At 48.9% G+C, this 14,927-nt stretch overlaps 16 non-coding genes across 16 annotated transcripts; all 16 read left to right on the top strand.

Annotated features, from left to right (window-relative positions):
• Positions 1-186: 186 nt before the first annotated feature.
• trnak-cuu lies at positions 187-259 on the top strand. The gene has a single exon. It is a non-coding gene; the product is annotated as a tRNA-Lys (tRNA).
• A 671-nt stretch (positions 260-930) lies between these two features.
• Positions 931-1,003, top strand: trnak-cuu. The gene has a single exon. It is a non-coding gene; the product is annotated as a tRNA-Lys (tRNA).
• A 448-nt stretch (positions 1,004-1,451) lies between these two features.
• Positions 1,452-1,524, top strand: trnak-cuu. Its single transcript has one exon. It is a non-coding gene; the product is annotated as a tRNA-Lys (tRNA).
• Positions 1,525-9,860: 8,336 nt separating this feature from the next.
• trnat-ugu lies at positions 9,861-9,935 on the top strand. The gene has a single exon. It is a non-coding gene; the product is annotated as a tRNA-Thr (tRNA).
• Positions 9,936-10,235: 300 nt separating this feature from the next.
• trnak-cuu lies at positions 10,236-10,308 on the top strand. The gene has a single exon. It is a non-coding gene; the product is annotated as a tRNA-Lys (tRNA).
• A 73-nt stretch (positions 10,309-10,381) lies between these two features.
• On the top strand, positions 10,382-10,456 carry trnat-ugu. The gene has a single exon. It is a non-coding gene; the product is annotated as a tRNA-Thr (tRNA).
• Positions 10,457-10,904: 448 nt separating this feature from the next.
• On the top strand, positions 10,905-10,979 carry trnat-ugu. The gene has a single exon. It is a non-coding gene; the product is annotated as a tRNA-Thr (tRNA).
• Positions 10,980-11,281: 302 nt separating this feature from the next.
• trnak-cuu lies at positions 11,282-11,354 on the top strand. The gene has a single exon. It is a non-coding gene; the product is annotated as a tRNA-Lys (tRNA).
• Positions 11,355-11,427: 73 nt separating this feature from the next.
• On the top strand, positions 11,428-11,502 carry trnat-ugu. The gene has a single exon. It is a non-coding gene; the product is annotated as a tRNA-Thr (tRNA).
• A 959-nt stretch (positions 11,503-12,461) lies between these two features.
• Positions 12,462-12,536, top strand: trnat-ugu. Its single transcript has one exon. It is a non-coding gene; the product is annotated as a tRNA-Thr (tRNA).
• A 302-nt stretch (positions 12,537-12,838) lies between these two features.
• trnak-cuu lies at positions 12,839-12,911 on the top strand. The gene has a single exon. It is a non-coding gene; the product is annotated as a tRNA-Lys (tRNA).
• A 73-nt stretch (positions 12,912-12,984) lies between these two features.
• On the top strand, positions 12,985-13,059 carry trnat-ugu. Its single transcript has one exon. It is a non-coding gene; the product is annotated as a tRNA-Thr (tRNA).
• Positions 13,060-13,359: 300 nt separating this feature from the next.
• On the top strand, positions 13,360-13,432 carry trnak-cuu. The gene has a single exon. It is a non-coding gene; the product is annotated as a tRNA-Lys (tRNA).
• A 584-nt stretch (positions 13,433-14,016) lies between these two features.
• trnat-ugu lies at positions 14,017-14,091 on the top strand. The gene has a single exon. It is a non-coding gene; the product is annotated as a tRNA-Thr (tRNA).
• A 299-nt stretch (positions 14,092-14,390) lies between these two features.
• trnak-cuu lies at positions 14,391-14,463 on the top strand. The gene has a single exon. It is a non-coding gene; the product is annotated as a tRNA-Lys (tRNA).
• A 73-nt stretch (positions 14,464-14,536) lies between these two features.
• Positions 14,537-14,611, top strand: trnat-ugu. The gene has a single exon. It is a non-coding gene; the product is annotated as a tRNA-Thr (tRNA).
• The last annotated feature ends 316 nt before the right edge of the window (positions 14,612-14,927 follow it).

Here is a 14,927-nt window from a genome sequence, read left to right as displayed (position 1 = left end):
GCCTGGATAGCTCAGGCGTTAGAGCATGCCACTCTTTGTTAGTAGACTATACACCCAGCGATTTTGAAACAGTCATTTGAAACTGTATCTGGACAAAATGTCAGCCTCGTGGACACAGGCCAAGCGTTTGAAACAATAACTGCCACAAAGGTCCCGATGAGAATGCCTTTAGCTGCAAAGCAGTAAGCCCGGCTAGCTCAGTCGGTAGAGCATGAGACTCTTAATCTCAGGGTCGTGGGTTCGAGCCCCACGTTGGGCGTGTTTACATTATGGAGGCCGATCCGTCACTCTGAGAGGCTTCGAGTAGTTGAATCAACTATTGCCGATTCAGAGGTGCTGTGGCTTACATTTACATTTACATTTACATTTAGTCATTTAGCAGACGCTCTTATCCAGAGCGACTTACAGTAAGTACAGGGACATTCCCCCGAGGCAAGTAGGGTGAAGTGCCTTGCCCAAGGACACAACGTCATGTGGCACAGCCGGGAATCGAACTGGCGACCTTCTGATTACTAGCCCGACTCCCTCACCGTTTAGCCACCTGACTCCCAGTTTAGCTGGGAGGCTTAGCTGGTTGAAAGCGCCTGTCTTGTAAACAGGAGATCCTGGGTTCAACTCCCAGCAGCGCCTAACGTGTGTTTGTTTAATACGACTGGCACATTTTTTACTTTCACCATTTTGTGGATTCAGAGGTTTTCCATCAGAAAGGTCCCAGACGAGAATGCCCCGGAAGCAACGCGGCAAGCCTGGATAGCTCAGGCGTTGGAGCATTTCACTCTTTGTTAGTAGACTATACACCCAGCGAATTTGAAACAGTCATTTGAAACTGTATCTGGACAAAATGTCAGCCTCGTGGACACAGGCCAAGCGTTTGAAACAATAACTGCCACCATGGTCCCGACGAGAATGCCTTTAGCTGCAAAGCAGAAAGCCCGGCTAGCTCAGTCGGTAGAGCATGAGACTCTTAATCTCAGGGTCGTGGGTTCGAGCCCCACGTTGGGCGTGTTTACATTATGGAGGCCGATCCGTCACTCTGAGAGGCTTCGAGTAGTTGAATCAAATATTGCCGACTCAGAGGTGCTGTGGCTTAGCTGGTTGAAAGTGCCTGTCTTGTAAACAGGAGATCCTGTGTTCAACTCCCAGCAGCGCCTAACGTGTGTTTGTTTTATACGACTGGCACATTTTTTACTTTCACCATTTTGTGGATTCAGAGGTTTTCCGTCACAAAGGTCCCCGACGAGAATGCCACTGGAAGCAACGCGGCAAGCCTGGATAGCTCAGGCGTTAGAGCATTTCACTCTTTGTTAGTAGACTATACACCCAGCGAATTTGAAACGTCATTTGAAACTGTATCTGGACAAAATGTCAGCCTTGTGGACACAGGCCAAGCGTTTGAAACCATAACTGCCACCATGGTCCCGACGAGAATGCCTTTAGTTGCAAAGCAGAAAGCCCGGCTAGCTCAGTCGGTAGAGCATGAGACTCTTAATCTCAGGGTCGTGGGTTCGAGCCCCACGTTGGGCGTGTTTACATTATGGAGGCCGATCCGTCACTCTGAGAGGCTTCGAGTAGTTGAATCAATTATTGCCGACTCAGAGGTGCTGTGGCGGCACCCGGAGCACATTCGACTGGCTATCGCGACCAATTAGCTACCTCGGTTCAAGGTTCGAGGGCCAATCGGATTCTCACTGTCCAATTGCGTCAGTCCGATTGCGCCAATCGGAACACGTACATCTCCAATTACGTCACGCCGAGCTGAGCCGTAGCAACGGCGTCCACGACCCCAGAGACCCCCGCCGAGGTTGACCCCCGCCGAAGTTGTGAGATGAGTGACAGTAGTCGCGTCAGTTCATTCATTGAAGGATACGCTCTTTCAAGTTGTCTGTAGTACCGCGCACCGCAAAGGTAAATACATACATAGCTAATCAAAATAATTTTCCGTTTGACATTTCAATACATGTTAGCATTCATCGGGTCAATGACAAGTAATATCACGAATATTAGAGTTTGTCATTTCAGAGTTTGTCATGTAGGCTAGTTAGTAGATTTCCTCAGGTAGTATTGCTGTCATTTAGCTAGCTACTTTTATAAGGGATTACTAATAGGTTACTGTAGCGACAGATGTTATTCCGACTAGCAAAAGCAATATTTAACCTGTTATATATAATATATGTCACTGGGGACAAAACGAAATAAATATAACTTTTTCACTTGTGGTAATAAAGTGACCCAGAACAAGTACAAACATATTCTTCTGGAAATAGTAGCCAGCTAAATATTTGAAATGTTAAAAAGCTAATTATAACAATAAATACATGTTATTGTACTAGTGTAAAAATCGCTCCTTTTACCTATTAGATGTCGAGTTCAAAGAGCCACAAAGGAATGGGGGATGGGGAATGGATGTCCCGTTTGAGGAGGTTTGCCAGCTCTGGGGTTTGGCCTGCTGATGCAGGCAACAGGCCAGCCCCAAGACAGAAGAGGTGGTATGACCTCTTTCAAAAGGTATATAAAATGAGCAAAAGATCACAGAAAAAAAATTCTGATGGCCTATAAAAGATGACTGAATTGCCAGAAATACCAGTCACAGTATGGGACCTTGATAAACATAATGAACAGCAACTTCAGTGTCAATGTCATGTTTAGTCACCAATAGAAGATATGTCAAAACGCTCCATTTCTATTGGGTTGTTTTCGTTAAAAAAGTGTTTGTTTTATTTGGAACAGATTGAGAAGTGCCCGTTACAGTCAGGGGGTCAAAGAATGCTGTTTGGTGGGACACAGCAGTGTGCTTGTGGCTTTCACAACCCAAAGGTAATGTGAATGAGACTTCTTGACACCAAAACACTAAAAGAATCACTATGTGATGTGCTCAGTAATGTGATGTCTGACATGGATCTCTCTGTCCTTAATACAGCCAACCACTGGGCAAACTGTGGCAGAGACCTCTACCTGTGCTGCCCCTCCCCCACTGGGAACAGCCTCTACCTCAGCCTCTGCCTCTGCCCCTCCTCCACTGGGAATGGCCTCAGCCTCTGCCTCAGCCCATGTCCCAGCACGGCCCACACTGAATTTGTCCATGGTGAGTATTTCAATATTATTGTCATACAAGCTTTCAAATATGGACAACCACTGATTACATATGATGATGGCAAAATGGAAGAGCATTTCAGGTTTACAATGTATTCCTTTGATAAATGCTCTAATTGTCACCACAGTTTTCTAAACCACGATTTGGAGGCTCACATGGCGCTGCTGCAAAGCCAAATGTGAATGTGGTTAGGAAAGCAAAGGTAAATATGATTATATGTAAATATAATATAATACATATTTATAGGTTAATATGAGCAAACCTACATCTTAAGAGCTTGATTTGAGTCCATTGATTTCTACTTTTTACAAATGCTTCCCCCCATCCTTCTCCCAGCCTCTGTCCAGTCCACCCACCATGACAGGAGACACCCAGGCCACTGCCAGCTCACCCATGGCCTCTGTGAGGACCACCCCACCTGGCTTTGGTTCCCCTACAGCCTCTGTGAGGACCACCCCACCTGGCTTTGGTTCCCCTACAGCCTCTGTGAGGACCACCCCACCTGGCTTTGGTTCCCCTACGGCCTCTGTGAGGACCCCCCCACCTGGCTTCGGTTCCCCTATGGCCTCTGTGAGGCCCAGAACACCATCAAGCCCTGCCGTGGCTTTTGTGAGGACGGAATCACCGCTCTCAAAGCCCCCATCCACCCCCTACAAAGCCTCCATGAGGACAACTTCTCGCTCCAGCCCTGCGATGACCTCTGTGAGGCCCAGCACAGCTTCCAGCCTCAGCACTGTTGTCTCAGAGACCAGCACCAGCCCTGCAATGGCTGCTGTAAGTGTTGTGTTCTTGGAACTGTTTTAGTTTTATAAGATGAGGTTGTTCTCATATGATTGGGCTATTCTGTTTTTATAAATATATTTATTTCTCTTGTTTTGTAACAGGATGTGCATGATGAGGATGAGCTTGCTGCTCCTGGCCCTGCTCCTGGCCCTGCTCCTGGTCCAACTCCTGACTTCTGGCTTCCTGTCAGAATGAAGGAGACGATCCCAGTTCAGGACCAACGGTGGATTGCGTCCACCCTTTTTCAGTCTGGCAAGCTGCGTTTGAACTTGAAGCTCTGGTATGAGCCACCAGCCTCTGCCCTGATATACCACCAGGCTCCAACACCGGACCGCTTTTTTGCCCACAGGCTCTTGGTATGGATGCCCTATCACTTGTGGAAAGTGAGGGTAGTCTGCCAAACCTGTGGGAAGCAGCTGACGGGGTATGGTGTGCACAAGAGGGTGCGTAAGGTCCTGGACGTGGACCGCTACTACCTGATGGTGACGGAGACACTCAGGTGCACTGTGTGTCGCCTGACCCATCTGGCAACCAGTCAGGCTGTCCTGGACCAGCTGGACCTGCCTCACAGGAGGAAGTTCAGGATGATCCTGACACGCTTGTGAGTTAAAAATCTACAATCATTTTCTGATAATGCCTGCTGCAGGTCCTTACATAATTGAACAAGTTCTTGAAACTTATGTCTTTTCTTCAAGGTATGCTTGTGACATACGGGTCATCCGCATGTTGCGGGAACGGACCCTCGGCAATAGCCCGGCGTGCCTGGTGAAGCAGCTGCGGGAGAACCATGGGGAGGAGTGGTTGGACCGCCTGGCCGACTACTTGGGGGAGTGTGCGGCCTTCGTTGACCAGCCCAGCCTCTTCCCAGTGACCTGCCAGGAACCTCCACAGCCCCTCGATGTCCCAACCAGCCGGTGGGTGCTGTCGGTGTACGGCAGGGACATCATCAGCCGGATGGACCATATAAAGGCGTCCATCACGTCAACCTTTGGTAACATTTTGAAGATGGACTCCACCAAAAAGGTAATAGGATGAAGAAAATCCATAGTGTAAATTATGTACAACACAATGAAAACATGAAACCTCAATGATTTGTATTCTTACAAGCACACAAACACACACACATCCATGCCTTTGATTAGACTGCAGTAATACATGAATAAATAAATACACTTCTGTGTTTATTTAACAGACTTTCTTTTGAAACCTCTCATGAAGTTTTTTGTGTGAATTTTGTCATTTCAGATGACAAAGAAGCTGGCTGGTGCAGCAAAGGGCACTGCATTCTGGGTGACCTCGGTGGGGAATGAGATCGGCCAGGTCCTCATCAGTGTCCTGACTGCCCAGGAGGGACCGGGGCTGGACCCGATGGTCTCTGGCCTCATTGAGAGGTACACCCAGGCAGGTGCAGCTCCCCCGGTCCTGCTCTATGTGGACTGTGGCTGCTGCTCAGAGGAGGGGGAGACCAAGCTTCAGGCCAGGTTTGGTGGGTGGCCTGACCTGAAAATAAGGCTGGACATCTGGCATTTTATGCGACGGCTGGCCGTGGGATGCACCACCGATGCCCATGCCCTGTACCCCCTCTTCATGAGCCGCCTGTCTGTGTGCCTGTTCGAGTGGGACGCAGCAGACGTAGCCCTACTGCGAAGGGTGAAGAGGGAGCAGCTCAAAAGGGAGGGTGTGCCCCTCATCACCAGTGACATGGTGGACAAGGCCATCACCAAGGCTGAGCTGTCCCAGTTCTGCAGGCGGAGGACACGTGGAGTGGACGCCACGGTCCTCCGCATTGAGCAGCTGCTGCAGGAGCTGATGGGGGAGAAGGGGAGAGACCTGCTCGGGGTTCCGCTGCTGGACCAGCCTAAGATGGAGCACATCTGGCGCACCCAGAAGAGGCACGTGAAGTGCATCCAGGATGTGCCAGGTGTACTCCTGTACACTGAGACAGGCAGTTCCACCAGGGAGGGGATCCAGCTGACCACATACAGGTGTGCAAGAGGCTCCACCTCCTTGGAGTCCTTCCACTGCCACCTGAACAGGTTTATTCCAGGTTGGTGTAGATCTTCATCTAAACATTATTCTTAATAATGAAATTATATTCAAATAGCCTTATTAATCATTGTTCACGTTCTCTCTTTTTTTTTAGGAACGAGTGCAAACCTGCTCAACTTCCAGCTGTACCTCCTGGAAGGCCTGAACAGGTGGAACCAGAACCGGGCAGCGGCCTCCATCACCACCAAGCGCATGGCGCTGTTGACGTACGCGGGGGACGTGCTGGAGTCCGTCAACAGCAACAGCCTGAAGGTGTTTGGAAGGAAGTATGTCCCCTCCTTCATCCCGCCGAGAAAGTACACCGGTAAGTCTCAGGGCAAATATGAATAGAAATAATGATGTTGTTGAGAGCTCAGTATTTATGCATCATGGTAAGTTCCATATCTGTTTTTTAATACTCATTAGCATTGCATTGTTGTTCATGTTCAGGAGAGTTGCTTGGGGTGAACTACCTGCTTAGGCAGACAGGGCAGCCCTTGCAGGACATGGACCCCGACTCTGAGGAGACAGACCAACTGCTGGAGGACCACGCCACAGAGGAGGAACAGGCGGATGAAGGGTTTGAGGATGACGAACAGGACCTCACTATTGGTAGTGTTTCGGAAGACCTCCCGTCTTCCGCCCTGCCTTCCACCACCCTGCCTGTGGTCCCCACCCTGCCCCTCACCTCCTCCACCCTGCCTTCCACCACCCTGCCTGTGGTCCCCACCGTGCCCCTCACCTCCTCCACCCTGCCTTCTAACACCCTGCCACTCACCTCCTCCACCCTGCCTTCCACCACCTTGTCTCTAACCACCTCCATCCTACCTGTCACCACCACCACTCTGCCTGTCACCCCCATGCCTGTAGCTACCACCCTGCCTCCCCCCATAACCCAGCCTTGTGTCCCAGGTGCCTCCTCACAGGTGCCTGAAGAACAGCTGGTATGTTAACTTTCTACTAGTAATTAACTGTCATTCATAGAAACTAACAAGTTCAGTAGTTAGGAAAGTGTCTGAATACAAGCGCAATTCATTATTAGGAACAACACACAGTAATTGACAGCAAACAAATAAAACACACAGCAGCAGCAGTCAATATAACATACCTTTGCCATGAGGTGTTCAGCGCTAATGTGAAATTGTTCAATGTTTCAGGCTGTGGACGAGCATGGCATGCCAGGCATGGATCGGGTGGATAGACTGGCAGAGTGCTTAGTGGAGCTGAGGCATCAGACCAACATGACCCTCGATAACCAGCAGGTCAGCAAGACATTCATTGTACAACAGATATTTGTTTATATATTTATAATATATAAACATATAAAATATATGTTTTCTTTCCTTCTTAGGTCAGCAACATTGTGGGGCTGTGGCAAGACCTGCTGGATTACGACAAGCAGAGGGTCGTGTTTGCTGCGCGGCATCTGGACAGGCTGATAAAGGGAAGGTTCCGCCACAAAAAAAAGGTGGAGTTCACGCCAGGTGTGGAGAGTGTGGAGAGGTGTGTCCTGGGGTCCACTGGTTCGCCTGCTCAGTGGCCAGACTGCTGCCGCCTTGTGGAGGCCATCTTTGTCCGGCTCTCGGACATCCATAAGAGTCCCAGGAAGCAGGGGAAGAGCAGCATGTCCAGGTGGACTCTGATCCTGCAGGACTACCGCAAGGTCCGGCAGCTCATCCTGGGCAATGGGGCCATCATGCAGGGCACCACCCTGCAGCTGGTGGAGGTGAACCAGTCGACCCTCTCCCAGTGGTACAACCGGAGGGTGAAGAGGCAGGATCTGGCTGTGCTGCAGCAGGGCATAAACTTGCCAGGTCCTCTGTCTGTGGCTACCGAGCCTCTCCCGCCTGCCAACGTCCGCCCTGCTGTTGCTCCACCTCAACCCCAGGGAGCATCCCACACCTACCACCTGCCGCAGAGCACAGCAGGGCAGGCAAAGACCAAGAGGCGGGCAACATATGCAGCCACAGCACCACCTCCAGCGGTCCGACCCAGGCTGGCAGCCCAGAGGCAGCTCTTCCCTGGCCCTTCAGCCGCCCTTGGAGCCCCCACTCCCATCCCTATCATGCCCCGCCCTACCATCATTGCCCCTCGCCCTGCTGCCGTCCCCACTGTGGTGTTTGTCTCCCGAGCCCCTGGTATGAGGGCACCCTCTGCCCCCTCTCCATTGATGGTCCCCCAAGCCCTGCGTTTTGTCCCACCCTCTTCCTGCACCACCCACCTTCCCCAGCTTCGTCCTGCTCCTGGTCCAGCTCCCCGTGCCCACCAGAGGAGAGTGGAGGCCAACAAATGCTGGAGGTGTGGCCAGAACAGAACGGCAGAGACTGGCCACAGCCAGTATAAGGGGACTGTTTACTGCCCCTCTGCAGAGACTCTGTCCAGAGAGCAGTGGCTAGAGGAGCAAAAAAAGAAATAATTCTTTGGGCCTTTGTATATAGTTTTCATTGTTTAGATATAGTTAATGCTTAGATTTCCCGTGTGTATATCGTTTTCATTGTTTAGATATAGTTTATGCTTAGATTTCCATTGTGTATATAGTTTTCATTGTGTAAATATTGTAATTTAGCATATCATTTGCCTGTATATATATATATATATATATATAGTTTAAATTAGTTGTTGTTGTTCATATTTATATTTTTACAATTGTGGATAAATGTTTCTATTTATCAACTATTTGTTGGTCAGTCCGTCGTTATTTCCCAATCACTACTCTTTCTAACCAAATACCGCAAGTCTGCAAGAAGTAAGAGCAGCAAAAAGTGACTAACTTTACGCTTGCTTGCGCACATTGTTTTAAAATATTTAATATATGGATCATGCAAGTGTTGATATGGTAAGTGCAGAAACCAAAAAGACAGAGCTTCAGATAAGAGCACACAAAGCTCAGAAGCCACACAGTTTGAGAGATAGATAGATGGATGGATAGAGAGATAGATCTAATTAAAACTAACCAAAAACAGTACTCCTGTGTGGAGTGAATACAAATAAAGGCAAATAGTGTACAATAGATAACCCTGTAAAATATAAATAATGCACTAGTGGATACAAATGGTTTTGAAATTACACTAAATTAGCAACGTATCTCCATCTATCTTATATTGTTACATTTTGATAACATACACACTTGGAGACTCAAGTGTGTGTGTTTATTAGAAATAGTCAAAGGTGCCGTAGGTGGGACGCGAACCGCGGACCTTCGGTTCCATTCTACGTCTTCCCCAAACACTGTAAAATTCATAATTTCGGGTGTTTTTTCGAATTGTCTTAAAACGTAACGGGTTAAACATGTTTAAACTATGAATGGGGACTTTCAACTTTCCCCTTTTCTCTCTTTTTCCTCTTCTTCTCCCTTTTTCCTCCTTTTTTCTCCCCCCTCCCTTCTCCCCCCTCCCTTCTCCCCCCTTCTTCCCCCCTCAAGCAGGCGATTGTTCCCCAGCTTTAGCGGTTAGCTGGTTGAAAGTGCCTGTCTTGTAAACAGGAGATCCTGTGTTCAACTCCCAGCAGCGCCTAACGTGTGTTTGTTTTATACGACTGGCACATTTTTTACGTTCACCATTTTGTGGATTCAGAGGTTTTCCGTCACAAAGGTCCCCGACGAGAATGCCACTGGAAGCAACGCGGCAAGCCTGGATAGCTCAGGCGTTGGAGCATTTCACTCTTTGTTAGTAGACTATACACCCAGCGAATTTGAAACGTCATTTGAAACTGTATCTGGACAAAATGTCAGCCTCGTGGACACAGGCCAAGCTTTTGAAACAATAACTGCCACAAAGGTACCAACGAGAAAGCCTTTAGCTGCAAATCAGAAAGCCCGGCTAGCTCAGTCGGTAGAGCATGAGACTCTTAATCTCAGGGTCGTGGGTTCGAGCCCCACGTTGGGAGTGTTTACATTATGGAGGCCGATCCGTCACTCTGAGAGGCTTCGAGTAGTTGAATCAAATATTGCCGATTCAGAGGTGCTGTGGTTTAGCTGGTTGAAAGCGCCTGTCTTGTAAACAGGAGATCCTGGGTTCAACTCCCAGCAGCGCCTAACGTGTGTTTGTTTTATACGACTGGCACATTTTTTACTTTCACCATTTTGTGGATTCAGAGGTTTTCCGTCACAAAGGTCCCCGACGAGAATGCCTCTGGAAGCAACGGGGGCAAGCCTGGATAGCTCAGGCGTTGGAGCTCTACTCTTTGTTAGTAGACTATACACCCAGCGATTTTGAAACAGTCATTTGAAACTGTATCTGGACAAAATGTCAGCCTCGTGGACACAGGCCAAGCGTTTGAAACCATAACTGCCACCATGGTCCCGACGAGAATGCCTTTAGTTGCAAAGCAGAAAGCCTGGCTAGCTCAGTCGGTAGAGCATGAGACTCTTAATCTCAGGGTCGTGGGTTCGAGCCCCACGTTGGGCGTGTTTACATTATGGAGGCCGATCCGTCACTCTGAGAGGCTTCGAGTAGTTGAATCAACTATTGCCATTTCAGAGGTGCTGTGGCTTAGCTGGTTGAAAGCGCCTGTCTTGTAAACAGGAGATCCTGGGTTCAACTCCCAGCAGCGCCTAACGTGTGTTTGTTTTATACGACTGGCACATTTTTTACTTTCACCATTTTGTGGATTCAGAGGTTTTCCGTCACAAAGGTCCCCGGCGAGAATGCCTCTGGAAGCAACGGGGGCAAGCCTGGATAGCTCAGGCGTTAGAGCATGCCACTCTTTGTTAGTAGACTATACACCCAGCGATTTTGAAACAGTCATTTGAAACTGTATCTGGACAAAATGTCAGCCTCGTGGACACAGGCCAAGCGTTTGAAACAATAACTGCCACAAAGGTCCCAAGGAGAATGCCTCTAGCTGCAAAGCAGTAAGCCTGGCTAGCTCAGTCGTTAGAGCATGAGACTCTTAATCTCAGGGTCGTGGGTTCGAGCCCCACGTTGGGCGTGTTTACATTATGGAGGCCGATCCGTCACTCTGAGAGGCTTCGAGTAGTTGAATCAACTGTTGCCGATTCAGAGGTGCTGTGGCTTAGCTGGTTGAAAGTGCCTGTCTTGTAAACAGGAGATCCTGGGTTCAACTCCCAGCAGCGCCTAACGTGTGTTTGTTTTATACGACTGGCACATTTCTTACTTTGACCATTATTGTGGATTCAGAGGTTTTCCGTCACAAAGGTCCCAGACGAGAATGCCTCTGGAAGCAACGCGGCAAGCCTGGATAGCTCAGGCATTAGAGCATGCCACTCTTTGTCAGTAGACTATACACCCAGCGAATTTGAAACAGTCATGTGAAACCGTATCTGGACAAAATGTCAGCCTCGTGGACACAGGCCAAGAGTTTGAAACAATAACTGCCACAAAGGTCCCAACGAGAATGCCTCTAGCTGCAAAGCAGTAAGCCCGGCTAGCTCAGTCGGTAGAGCATGAGACTCTTAATCTCAGGGTCGTGGGTTCGAGCCCCACGTTGGGCGTGTTTACATTATGGAGGCCGATCCGTCACTCTGAGAGGCTTCGAGTAGTTGAATCAACTATTGCCGATTCAGAGGTGCTGTGGCTTAGCTGGTTGATAGCGCCTGTCTTGTAAACAGGAGATCCTGGGTTCAACTCCCAGCAGCGCCTAACGTGTGTTTGTTTAATACGACTGGCACATTTTTTACTTTCACCATTTTGTGGATTCAGAGGTTTTCCATCAGAAAGGTCCCCGACGAGAATGCCTCTGGAAGCAACGGGGGCAAGCCTGGATAGCTCAGGCGTTAGATTAAGTCACTGTTTGTTAGTAGACTATACACCCAGCGATTTTGAAACAGTCATTTGAAACTGTATCTGGAAAAAATGTCAGCCTCGTGGACACAGGCCAAGCGTTTGAAACAATAACTGCCACAAAGGTCCCAACGAGAATGCCTCTAGCTGCAAAGCAGTAAGCCCGGCTAGCTCAGTCGGTAGAGCATGAGACTCTTAATCTCAGGGTCGTGGGTTCGAGCCCCACGTTGGGAGTGTTTACATTATGGAGGCCGATCCGTCACTCTGAGAGGCTTCGAGTAGTTGAATCAACTTTTGCCGATTCAGAGGTGCTGTGGCTTAGCTGGTTGAAAGTGCCTGTCTTGTAAACAGGAGATCCTGTGTTCAGCGCCTAACGTGTGTTTGTTTTATACGACTGGCACATTTTTTACGTTCACCATTTTGTGGATTCAGAGGTTTTCCGTCACAAAGGTCCCCGACGAGAATGCCACTGGAAGCAACGCGGCAAGCCTGGATAGCTCAGGCGTTGGAGCATTTCACTCTTTGTTAGTAGACTATACACCCAGCGAATTTGAAACGTCATTTGAAACTGTATCTGGACAAAATGTCAGCCTCGTGGACACAGGCCAAGCTTTTGAAACAATAACTGCCACAAAGGTACCAACGAGAAAGCCTTTAGCTGCAAATCAGAAAGCCCGGCTAGCTCAGTCGGTAGAGCATGAGACTCTTAATCTCAGGGTCGTGGGTTCGAGCCCCACGTTGGGAGTGTTTACATTATGGAGGCCGATCCGTCACTCTGAGAGGCTTCGAGTAGTTGAATCAAATATTGCCGATTCAGAGGTGCTGTGGTTTAGCTGGTTGAAAGCGCCTGTCTTGTAAACAGGAGATCCTGGGTTCAACTCCCAGCAGCGCCTAACGTGTGTTTGTTTTATACGACTGGCACATTTCTTACTTTGACCATTATTGTGGATTCAGAGGTTTTCCGTCACAAAGGTCCCAGACGAGAATGCCTTTGGAAGCAACGCGGCAAGCCTGGATAGCTCAGGTGTTAGAGCATGCCACTCTTTGTCAGTAGACTATACACCCAGCGAATTTGAAACAGTCATGTGAAACCGTATCTGGACAAAATGTCAGCTTCGTGGACACAGGCCAAGCGTTTGAAACAATAACTGCCACAAAGGTCCCAACGAGAATGCCTCTAGCTGCAAAGCAATAAGCCCGGCTAGCTCAGTCGTTAGAGCATGAGACTCTTAATCTCAGGGTCGTGGGTTCGAGCCCCACGTTGGGCGTGTTTACATTATGGAGGCCGATCCGTCACTCTGAGAGGCTTCGAGTAGTTGAATCAACTATTGCCGATTCAGAGGTGCTGTGGCTTAGCTGGTTGAAAGCGCCTGTCTTGTAAACAGGAGATCCTGGGTTCAACTCCCAGCAGCGCCTAACGTGTGTTTGTTTAATACGACTGGCACATTTTTTACTTTCACCATTTTGTGGATTCAGAGGTTTTCCATCAGAAAGGTCCCAGACGAGAATGCCCCGGAAGCAACGCGGCAAGCCTGGATAGCTCAGGCGTTGGAGCATTTCACTCTTTGTTAGTAGACTATACACCCAGCGAATTTGAAACAGTCATTTGAAACTGTATCTGGACAAAATGTCAGCCTCGTGGACACAGGCCAAGCGTTTGAAACAATAACTGCCACCATGGTCCCGACGAGAATGCCTTTAGCTGCAAAGCAGAAAGCCCGGCTAGCTCAGTCGGTAGAGCATGAGACTCTTAATCTCAGGGTCGTGGGTTCGAGCCCCACGTTGGGCGTGTTTACATTATGGAGGCCGATCCGTCACTCTGAGAGGCTTCGAGTAGTTGAATCAAATATTGCCGACTCAGAGGTGCTGTGGCTTAGCTGGTTGAAAGTGCCTGTCTTGTAAACAGGAGATCCTGTGTTCAGCGCCTAACGTGTGTTTGTTTTATACGACTGGCACATTTTTTACGTTCACCATTTTGTGGATTCAGAGGTTTTCCGTCACAAAGGTCCCCGACGAGAATGCCACTGGAAGCAACGCGGCAAGCCTGGATAGCTCAGGCGTTGGAGCATTTCACTCTTTGTTAGTAGACTATACACCCAGCGAATTTGAAACGTCATTTGAAACTGTATCTGGACAAAATGTCAGCCTCGTGGACACAGGCCAAGCTTTTGAAACAATAACTGCCACAAAGGTACCAACGAGAAAGCCTTTAGCTGCAAATCAGAAAGCCCGGCTAGCTCAGTCGGTAGAGCATGAGACTCTTAATCTCAGGGTCGTGGGTTCGAGCCCCACGTTGGGAGTGTTTACATTATGGAGGCCGATCCGTCACTCTGAGAGGCTTCGAGTAGTTGAATCAAATATTGCCGATTCAGAGGTGCTGTGGTTTAGCTGGTTGAAAGCGCCTGTCTTGTAAACAGGAGATCCTGGGTTCAACTCCCAGCAGCGCCTAACGTGTGTTTGTTTTATACGACTGGCACATTTTTTACTTTCACAATTTTGTGGATTCAGAGGTTTTCCGTCACAAAGGTCCCGACGAGAATGCCTCTGGAAGCAACGGGGGCAAGCCTGGATAGCTCAGGCGTTGGAGCTCTACTCTTTGTTAGTAGACTATACACCCAGCGATTTTGAAACAGTCATTTGAAACTGTATCTGGACAAAATGTCAGCCTCGTGGACACAGGCCAAGCGTTTGAAACCATAACTGCCACCGTGGTCCCGACGAGAATGCCTTTAGTTGCAAAGCAGAAAGCCTGGCTAGCTCAGTCGGTAGAGCATGAGACTCTTAATCTCAGGGTCGTGGGTTCGAGCCCCACGTTGGGCGTGTTTACATTATGGAGGCCGATCCGTCACTCTGAGAGGCTTCGAGTAGTTGAATCAACTATTGCCATTTCAGAGGTGCTGTGGCTTAGCTGGTTGAAAGCGCCTGTCTTGTAAACAGGAGATCCTGGGTTCAACTCCCAGCAGCGCCTAACGTGTGTTTGTTTTATACGACTGGCACATTTTTTACTTTCACCATTTTGTGGATTCAGAGGTTTTCCGTCACAAAGGTCCCCGGCGAGAATGCCTCTGGAAGCAACGGGGGCAAGCCTGGATAGCTCAGGCGTTAGAGCATGCCACTCTTTGTTAGTAGACTATACACCCAGCGATTTTGAAACAGTCATTTGAAACTGTATCTGGACAAAATGTCAGCCTCGTGGACACAGGCCAAGCGTTTGAAACAATAACTGCCACAAAGGTCCCAACGAGAATGCCTCTAGCTGCAAAGCAGTAAGCCTGGCTAGCTCA

This window comes from Hypomesus transpacificus, unplaced genomic scaffold (genome assembly GCF_021917145.1).
Source record: "Hypomesus transpacificus isolate Combined female unplaced genomic scaffold, fHypTra1 scaffold_442, whole genome shotgun sequence".
Taxonomy (NCBI): Eukaryota; Metazoa; Chordata; class Actinopteri; order Osmeriformes; family Osmeridae; genus Hypomesus; species Hypomesus transpacificus.
This window is presented reverse-complemented; position numbering and strand designations above follow the sequence as displayed.